The sequence below is a fragment of the Oncorhynchus mykiss genome, chromosome 26 (assembly GCF_057628025.1).
Source record: "Oncorhynchus mykiss isolate SJ-2025 chromosome 26, ASM5762802v1, whole genome shotgun sequence".
NCBI classification, from domain to species: domain Eukaryota; kingdom Metazoa; phylum Chordata; class Actinopteri; order Salmoniformes; family Salmonidae; genus Oncorhynchus; species Oncorhynchus mykiss.
Window position 1 is genome coordinate 3,824,565 of NC_143047.1, and position 11,122 is coordinate 3,835,686.

Sequence of the window (11,122 nt, forward strand, 5' to 3'; positions counted from 1 at the left end):
ACTCCTTCAATAGCTGTGCGAAGTTGCTGTATATTGGTGGGAACTGGAACACTCTGTTGTTCACATCAGTCCAGAGCATCCAACACGTGCTCAATGGGTGACATGTCTGGTGAGTATGCAGGCCATGGAAGAACTGGGACTTTTTCAGCTTCCATAAATTGTGTAGAGATCCTTGTGACATGGGGCTGTGCATTATCATGCTGAAACATGAGGTGATGGCGTTGGAAGAATGGCACGATAATGGGCCTTGGGATCTTGTCACGGTATCTTTGTGCGTTTCAATTGCTATCGATAAAATGCAATTGTGTTCGTTGTCCGTAGCTTATGCCGGCCCATACCATAACCCCACCAACACCATGGTTCACAATGTTGACATAAGCAAACCGCTTGCCCACATGATGCACAGTACAGTTGAAACCGGGATTCATCCGGGAAGAGCACACTTATCCAGCGTGCCAGTGGCCATCGAAGGGGAGCATTTGCCCACTGAAGTTGGTTACAACGCCAAACTGCAGTCTGGTCAAGATCCTGGTGAAGACGACAAGCACGCATTAATGCTTTGGTTGTGCAAACCCACAGTTTCATCAGCTGTCCTGGTGGCTGATCTCAGACGATCCTGCAGGTGAAGAAACCGGATGTGGAGGTCCTGGGCTGGCGTGGTTACACGTGGTCTGCAGTTATAAGGCCGGTTGGATGTATTGCCAAATTCTCTAAAACAACATTGGAGGCGGCTTATGGTAGTGAAATTAACCTTAAATTCTCCAGCAACAGCTGGTGGAGATTCCTGCAGTCAGCATGCCAATTACAAAAAATTACATTGTTTACAAACAATTGAGTTGAAGAAGTAAATATTTGGGGGTGGACAAACATAAGAACCCACCAAATTATTTGTATTTATTTATTATTAATATAGCCTATTAATAGCTGCAAATAGAGAGAAAGCATGCCAACCTATAGGCCCTGCATGACCCCATTGCATTAAAAACTACACCATGTCCTGGCCAGTAGAATTGCTGTTCGGCCAGTAGATTTTTGGCCAGCTGGCCTAGTCGTGCCAGTGAGAGAAAAAGTTAGCTTTGGACCCAGTCATAGCTTATAAATAGGACCCAAAGGTTTACCTGACAAGGTCATGAGATCAGGAAAAACTGCCGGCCCCAGAAAAGACACGTAGAAAGTTTGCCACACCACTTTTGAACCTGTAGTGTATCTGTGCTTTAAATACTATAAGTTATGTCTTACCCTATCATAAACCAAAATATAAGTTTGCATTACTCCATTCTTTATAACAGGAATATAAACCATGTATAGTTTCAAAATGTGTTAAAAGCTGTCAACTACTTTGTCGGCTTATTTATTAGGCTAGGTCAAATGAAGGGTTACGAGCGGTTTTGAGGACACATATTACACCTAGTCCTGGACTAGAAATCATTTTGGTTGGTGATTTTCCACCTATCTTGCTATTTAGTCCTAGACTAGGCTTAATCTGTGTCCGGGAAAACCTCTAGATTTAAATGAGTGAAATGGGATGATGTCTTACATGAAAAATCATGTTTACATTACCAGGTACATTAATGGGGTAAACCTACTCTAAGAGTACGTCTTAGGCTATTTGAGAGAAGGTTTGAATCCTAATGAACCCATCCAATGTGAGTACATCTGTTGTTAAAGTACAGTGGATCAATAGAGCTACTATACTCGAGCAGTAGTCAAGCTGCTTATGCTGAAAACCCTTGTTAGTGCATAGGTAAAATTAGCTTTACAATTTCCTGTCTTTTTTCGCTTCAGACAAAAGCTAATATTTCACTTAAAACATAGCTCTTTGTATGAATACTTCTTTACAAACAAAGATCTCTCTGTGATAAAATGGATGCACTACATGCCAACGTTATGTTCCAATGGCATACCGAGAGGCCAGCCTTATCTGTCTTACTTTCTGAAACATGGTTAGATGAGATGGTCATTGACTCCGAGCTTAGTTTGGACATTCGGTACACCATACAGGCTTGACAGAGACTATGCGAGCAATGGGGAAAAGCACAGAGGCGGGTTTTGCATTTATTTCGAGAAAGTGTGGAGCAGATCACACTGCTCATCAGATGTGGAGCTCCTTAAGAATTCGGTCAGTTCTTTATCATTCTAGTGAATATTCCACCCACAGCCAATGTCACTCGAACAGAGTCAAAATCACCGGTAAGCTCAAAAAGACTCAGCCTTCTTATCAGCAATATGTTACATGTGCTATAAGGCATAGTAAAACAATTGATCTTTGGTTCAACAAAATTAACCAATGCCTACAAATCTATTCAGGAGGCTCCGCTAAGCGGTGATCAGCGGTGATCATAATTTTTTGATGTTCCTGGCCACAGATTCTCCCATCCCTATGCAGAGTACTCATGAGTACCAAATTTTTTGGGGCTTTCTTTGGCACGTAGGACACTAGGGACGTGTCAGTTGTGAACACAAACGTAGAGGAATTGATAGGCCTGTTCTGTGTATTCAACAGCTGAGGTGGGAGCTCTGGCTTGTTTTTTCATACTGTTCCTACCATTGTCAGCTTCCTCTTGAGGAGCACCTGTTCCAGCTTGTGCGAAGTTAACAAGTTAATACATGTGATGTTGTGGCCACGGAGTCCCTGTGTCACGTCCAGGACAACCCGCATCCCTTGGTTCTTCTCAGGGGCTCCTCCATCTGGCTTCCCCGTATACACTCGCAAGTTCCACGCATATGATGAAGCAGCATTACAGGCAGCCCAGATCTTGATTCCATATTTTGCGGGTTTAGACGGTATGTACTGCCTGATGGGGCAGCGGCCCCTAAATGGCATAAGCTGCTCATCAACAGTAACGTTGGACCCAGGGTTGTAAAACATGGGAATGCGGTCAACACGCTAGCTTGTCTTTCTGCTGCCTAGCTGGTCTGTTGTCTCGGTTATCGAAGCGGATAATACTGGAAATAATGTGGAAAAGTTCTCTGCCGGTTTCTGCATCCCACAGGGATTCTGTGGATTCCCCATTGGATCTGAAAACACCAGCAAGGATAAGAACCCCGAAGTATGTATGTAAATGAGTTTGGTCCATCTCCTTCCATCTCTCTCCAAAAACACACCTTCCCTCCAAATTAGTACAGTCCAGAGTGATTTTCTGGATGGTGTCTGGGATGAACAGTTCAAAAGAAGACTTTATGTGAGAACTTGTTCTCAACTAGCCTACCTGGTTAAATAAAGGTGATATATATATATTTTTTAAATGTGCTGCACATGAGTAACTGCCATCCGCAACAGCCCTGGTTTTATCCTTATCCCATTTGCAGCCATGCAGGGTGGCTCATTCCTTGGGAAAGAAGACCATTCAATTTCACAATTTTTTGACATCCATATTTCTCCTACTGCAGGCTGACGGGCTGGCCCTGGGGCTGGCTGAGGGTCAATCTCATCCTCTTCTCCCAACTCACTGTCAGACTCTGAATTGACAGAGACATGATCCTCATATTCAGAAAGTTCTTCACCTTCCAAAGTGGAAGACGCTCCTTCCACACCAGCTTCTCTCTCTGCAAAAATTATTTCTAAGGCCCTCTGAGCAGAGATTATTTTTGCCATACCGATTGATTGTAGTAAGGACTTATATATGCAAAGCTATTTATTTGTTGTGTCCCTCCCCCAATTTGCACCTGGCTGGGGTAGAGCGTGGGAAAATACTGCATTTTTTACAATGTATCAAAATAATGTATCAAAATAATATATTGTAATAACATTGTGCAGTTTCGTACAAGACATTGTGTAGTTTCACACACTACAAAGGGTAAAGAGTGTGAGAAAAGTGGGAGACAGGCAGGCAGACAGATAGGTTCTTGGTACGATGTTGAAACAGCAGGACCAGGGAGGAGGAAGACAGAGTGAAGGCACACAGCAAATCTTTTTGTTTCATTTTTAGTTGTTTTCACCTACACACACACACACACTTTTATTACCCTCCAGTGAACCCGAACACCACATATTGTGGTGTTCGGGTAAACATAATTTATTGTTGTATAAATGTGTAGGGGTGCACAGTGCTCAATGAATGAAAGCTCAATGAAAATTTGTTATTTTACAAGTTTGTCACAGAAAATGAGCCAAGGTCAGTGTGTCTCAGGTTGAAAAAATTATTAATTGTATTATATTAATTTTAGCAAACATTGAAAATGGGTCCCACAGACCCAAACACCAGGGTTAAACTGGCAGTATTTTGAGACAGGCTTGAATAAGCTAATTAGCCAATAGGCAGAGGGAAGCATAATTTGCCGTATTCTCTGTAACAATGGTATGGGAATAATAAATCATTTTCTTTTGTGAAGTGGTTTCTTGCATCAAACAACACAACACCATTTCCAGTCACCACCTTGTCTGAAGGACAAGTGGATAAACAGGTTAATGTCAAACACTGCATGTTTTTTTCAAAAGGCTCATGGAATGTAGGCAGGCCTACATTAGAGAGAATAAAGTAGACGGCGCACGTCAAACGTTTGATTTATGACCCTATATCATGAGGACGTGTGCATGCCCATATTTGGGCATCCGGTCAGGACATCCTGGCGGGAACTGATCGCGTGCTTATGCCCATATATGGGCATCCTGTTCCTGTTCTCACGCGTTAGAGGGTGTGCTAATTTATGCATATATTGTATCTATTCCTTTGAAGTTGTCATGATGATTGATGTCTAGGTACCTGGTTGAACTGAGGGGTTCTGTGTTTGAACTTTTGAAAGAGAATGGCCCCACACCCCCTGTTTTATTGACCTTAGGGCTGTTGTCTATGAAGCAGGAATGTCTGGGAGGGTGATTGTGTGTGTGTGTGTGTGTGTGTGTGTGTGTGTGTGTGTGTGTGTGTGTGTGTGTGTGTGTGTGTTAGAAACAAGGTCCCTTCTCATTGTGTACATTTCAAGCTTTCAACAACAATAAAACAGCCATATAAATAATGTTTCTCGGCCTAACACACTGTTGAGTTTCCCTATTTGGCTCCAGCCTATGGATGTCCGGGGAGATTAGAACCCCAAAGAAAGATCCTAAAGGTAATTTCAGATTCAAGTTTAGAGTGTAATAACTTTAGGGAAACCACATTTCACACTATGTACAGACATAGAGAGCCAACACATAAAGGTGTAACAGGGATGAATGGATATTCAATGTACAACAGTAGTCTTCTGTAACAAGCAATACGTGTTAAATATGTGCCACAGTCAATCATGACAGCCTCTTTTTAAAAAGGCCTTTACTTATGACTTAAACAGAATAATTTTATACCCAGCTTATTCATTAATACTGTGGGATAAATCAGGTGTTTCTAGGAGGGCTTAAACAAATCTACAGTGAAACAAACGTGTACACTTTACACACATGTTTATTGACTTTTAAAAAGACCACAGTAACATGACAGATATAGTTGAGATGCTACAAAAATCTGCTAGTGGATATTCAATGTACAGTAGTAGTCTTCGGTAACAAGCAATACCTGTTAAATATGTGTCACAGTCAATCATGACAGCCTCTTTATGAAAGGACTTTACTTATGACTTAAACAGATTCATTTTCTACCCATCCATAGTGGAGATGCTACAAAAAATCTGCTAGTGGATATTCAATGTACAACAGTAGTCTTCTGTAACAAGCAATACGTGTTAAATATGTGCCACTGTCAATCATGACAGCCCCTTTTTCGAAAGGCCTTTACTTATGACTTAAACAGATTCATTTTCTACCCATCTTATTCATTAATGCTGTGGGATAAATCAGGTGTTTCTTGGTGGGCTTAAACAAATATACAGTGAAACAAAAGTGTACATTTTACGCATGTTTATTGACTTTTAAAAAGACCACAGTAACATGACAGATATGGTGGAGATGCTACAAAAATCTGCTAGTGGATATTCAACGTACAACAGTAGTCTTCTGTAACAAGCAATACGGGTTAAATATGTGTCACAGTCAATCATGACAGCCTCTTTATGAAAGGCCTTTACTTATGACAGATTCATTTTCTACCCATCTTATTAATTAATGCTGTGGGCATACCCAGGACTTACATGCCGGACGGATTATCTACCCATGGAGGGAAAATTTACAGAGCCTTGATGGATTGTGCAAGCATCTTAGCGATCGTGAATTGGAAACGGATAATGGTCAGGGCTAACCAGGACCTATATCTGTAAGAAAGGAATAGTAAAAAGGTTGAATTAATTATGACATGTCTTAAAAAAGTTTGTACTTAATATTTTGAATTAAATAAATGGTTTTAAAATTGTATCTCACCCTTTAACGAAAGGGGATCTCTCGTTTTCTCTCTCGCCCCAGTCTGTCGCAGAGAGATGCAATGTCTTTTAAAAAATAATAAAAAATGTATTACTTTATAGTCTTTCCTACAACATTAAAGGCTATTAAAGTTTAGTACGTCTTAAAAAAAGTTTGTACTAAAAATTTTGGAATTAAATAAAAGGAATTTAAAACAGTATCTCACCCTTTAACGATAGGAATATGTCCTTTCCATCTATCACCAAGCATGCCCCAGGAGAAAAAGACTTAAGGAAAATCAGGGTGCGTGCGCGGGTGTGAGTGTTTCAAAAACACGAGGTGTGTGTGTTTCAAAAACAACAATGCCCAGGCATCTGCACTCAAGGCCCCTTTCTCTCTCTCTGTAGGGGATTGTTTGAAACCAAGGTTTGCACTATCTTGCATACAGTATGTCCAGATATCTGCCTACCCCCCATCAAAAAGTGTGACGGCGTCTCTTAAAATGGGCACTTTCGAATCATTAACACACAGGTCTTTCAAATCCAAATTTAAATTCAAACACCCCAGAGGATGTTGTTAAGGGGGGTATAAAAAGTCAAACACCCCAGAAAGAATACAGTATGTCTAGACCGACCCCCGGGGTTAAACATTGATATTTCTATTCAGCGCCCGGTGCCCCCACCCCGGTCTATCAATTTACATCCGACTCCCCACCAAGGTGCTAACCCTGAGGGTGCAGGAAATCAAAAAGGCAATACATGCATACAAAATGTCTCGACATCCCCTCCTGTTGTTTGAATTCACGGCCTTTGTTCTCTAAACCAAATATACAGGGTGTTGCATACAGGATATAGCCCGGGGAAAAAAACGTCACCGCAATGCCCCGTAAACTAATTCCATACTTTCTCTAGTTAGGGACACGAATGCCCACTCTGTTAGCACCGCTTTAGCGCAGCTACAGGCCCACAGGCCAACAGCCATAATTTGCAAATAAATTCATGAAAAATCCTACAATGTGATTTTCAGGATTTTTTTTTCTAATTTTGTCTGTCATAGTTGAAGTGTACCTATGATGACACTTACAGGCCTCTTTCATCTTTTTAAGTGGGAGAACTTGCACAATTGGTGGCTGACTAAATACTTTTTTGCCACACTGTATATGCCTTAGGAGGCTTTGTCAGTGAGTATTTTCATTGCTTTTGCATATATCTTTAGTTTCCGAGCATTATTTGTGGAATTTGGATGTGTTTACTTTGTGGAATAGATGTACAGCACTAGCTTAATTGCAACAGTATGTTAGCCTAGCTTTTGCTAGTTGTCAGTGTGAGCAAAATATCAGGTTACTTTCATATCTAGTTTGTATTTAAGGACAGATTACATTGTCTTGTTGCAGACATTGTTGTTTTTGTGTTTCAGTTTCATGCTGTTTCAACTCAATAAATCTTATGAACATGGAGATCATGCTTTGAGGGTTATTGATGTGAAGGCGTTTATCTTGCTGTCAAAATATGCACAGGAATGCATACGGAGGACAGTATTGAGAAATGACAGCACTCTAGCGGGCAGGACCACAAGTTGGATCAAGCAACAGACACTGCTAATCGGTCACAACGCCAAGAGAGGCCTACGACAATTACGGCAGTGGACAGACAACCTCCAACACACTATGGCGGGGGAGCAGGCATCCACCTTCAAGACCAGATCTCGTGCCTCAGCCTCATCCCACCATTCAAGCAGTTCATCTACAGGAGCCGCAGCCGCTATAGCTAGGGCAAAAGAAGAAGCTGCAAAAGCTTGTGCATCTATAGATGTGCTGAAAGAGGAAAAGGAAGCGGCTGCAGCAGTGGCTGAAGCTGAGGCTCTAGAGGCCGCTGCTGATTTAAGCAGTCAGAAAAGTATCTGCAGCCTCAAGCTTGACTCCACCCCACACAGCGAACTAAGGAGTATCTCACGGAGCAAGCTAAATCCTACGACACTCGCAAGCCAATGACAGGAATAGAGCCATCCTCTGATGACGAGACAAGATAGGGACATTACAGGCCAGAGATGGACGTAACACCATATTACAGCATCTCAAGCATGATATCAGTTCCCTTCCTGTTGACACCACTACTGTTGTAGACCGCTGCTTCCCTAATCCGGAGTCAAGGCCAGCCCAGCAGTTTCACCTCACCTCTAGCGTACACGGTTCCCTTCGAGAAGGCCAGAACAACAGTTGGACCCAAAGAGGTATGCACAATGACAGGAGTCATCCACCTGCTCCACATTACAAGCGCACATGGGAAGACCCCAAAGTGAGAACCAAAACGTTACCGACTTCGTGAGGTACTTCGCTCATCATGAGCTCATCACCACGGGTCTACTCCAAGTTGATGACCAACCGGAGAGCTACAGGGCTTGGCGGTGCTCCTTTCACAACACCATCAGAGGCTTAGACTTAAAACTCATAATATTTGGCACGGCTTCTTTCATTTGAAAAAAAGTCATAAATACTGTCTCTGGTGACACTTCAAGGAGAGTGCAGCTTTTGAAAATTATGTGCACTGAGTAGTTGGAATTGTTTCAGTGACTGATGAAGAAATGGATCTTCTAGTTAAGTGGCTTGTTTGAGTCTGCTGAAGATATAAAACTAATCTTAAACATTCATGTAAACCATCCAGAACATGGTCTGAGGATGGTTTGGGACAAACTTGAGGAATGCTACTGTTCGCTAGAGGTGATAGAGAGTGCACTCACCAAACGAATCAACAGTTCCCCCAAGATCTCCAACAAGGATTACCCAAAGCTGAGGGGGTTTGAGCTTCAGTCCGCCAAGGCCGAAGGAGACCTCCCTGGCCTAGCTTTTCTCCATACAGCTCAAGGTGTTAACCCTATACTCCAGAAACTGCCCTTTGGGTTACAAGAGAAATGAATCTCCATTGGTTCCAACTACAAGCAACAATATCGTGTTCCATTCCCTCCTTTGTTGACTTTGTCATCCAGCAAGCCAGAATCAGGAACGACCTCAGTTTCAACCTTGTTGCCAATGTTCCTGCTAAAGCAGACAATGTTCCCTGGAAGCAAAGCAGACAGAGTGTCACGTTCTGACCTTAGTTCTTTTGTTATGTCTTTGTTTTAGTGTGGTCAGGGCATAAGTTGGGTGGGTTGTGTAGTGGAAATTTCCTGTATTACCAAATCATGAGAGCAAACCACACACAAGTCAGAGAGGTATCATAAAATCCATATTTAATTATATGAGCTCCATCACAACCCTGTGACTCTCAGATCAATTCAGTGTCTATAAATGAATTATCTGAGAGTGCTTACACATTGCAACTGAGATCCTTTATAGCAAAGACACACACCACTAGTCGACATGACAAATAACAGATCTTAAGAACATTATACAAAGAAAGATTTTACTTGAGAGAGAGGAGTATCCCATCGACAGACAGTATTTAGCTATAAATTATCGTTCAGTTTGGTCTCCTAAACGAAGCTCTTATCTCGTTCTTGGTACAAAATAGTACCAAGACATTACCTCACCCAATGGTATATATCAATTGTCATTTTAGACACTCCCATCTCAAATACAACTCATCCTGGACAAGCTCACGTAGAGGAGAGTGACTCTCTAGGTCAAGATAAGGGCAACCTCAGAGGGAACATAGAATGGTTCCAGACACTGCCATCCTCCTCTCCCCGATGGGAAAAGTAGTGACTGAGTGACTGGCACACAGACATTGTGGAGCCAAGAGATAATTGGTTCCCCCTCAATCATCCCTTCACATGGTTTAAAATATATGTTTACATATGAAGATAAGCTTGACCTCTCCCCTTTCTGGGGCCCAAGTAACTGAGCCCTGACAGAGAAATGATAACTGCAAACGGCCAACACTATAGTACAACAAAATACATTCTAAATGACAAGTATCTCACAAGCGTATTATGAAAATAAAACATCTTATCTATGTTACCCAACTAATTCTGATTCTGCTACGACAGTTGTCTATGTTCTTTTTTCTATGATTTGGGATTTCTGTGTTTGGCCTGGTATGGTTCTCAATTAGAGGCAGCTGTCAATCGTTGTCCCTGATTGAGAACCATACTTAGGTAGCCCGGTTTCACTTTTGAGTTGTGGGTGCTTGTTTTCTGTTTTCTGTTGTGTGTCTGCACCCGCCAGAACTGTTTTCGGTCGTTTCTCTTTGTTATTTTCATGTTCATTTAATAAATATGGACACATACCACGCTGCACCTTGGTCCTCACCTTCTTCCACCAACAACGGCCGTTACACAGAGAGAAGTCTCAGTTCACAAAACAAAAGGTATCCCCCACTACCTCCTCCGACTCAGACAAGCCTATCAAGAAAGCAGAGAACTCCGAACGGCAGTGCCCTATTCACAAGAAGCCTCACCCCTTTCGGAAGTAACGCGTCTTCTGTGAGAAACCATTGGACCAACACAAGGCTTTCCTGAAAGAGAATGGCATAGGCTCGTAGGGCAGGCTCGGGCACTCGTTGTCGCTGCACCTCTGTCATTGGGCTGGTTGGCTAGGGTGACAGCATCCTCATGGGGGGCCTCTCCATGGCCTCGATCTGTTGGACTAGCATTGTGATATATGATGTTTATGATATGACATAAATAGCAGCAAACGTATACAAGCAATAGCAGAAAATGGCACATGCGCTATACTGTACACTGGCAGCTAATAGTGGTAGGCGACTTCAACACACATACAATAGCTGAGGAACGGCTAGTCCCTAAAAATAGTCAAAGATTCCAGCTACCCAGACTATTTGCATTGCCCCCCCCCCCCCTTTACACCACTGCTACTCTCTGTTATCATCTATGCATAGTAATTTGCTACTCTCTGTTATCTAT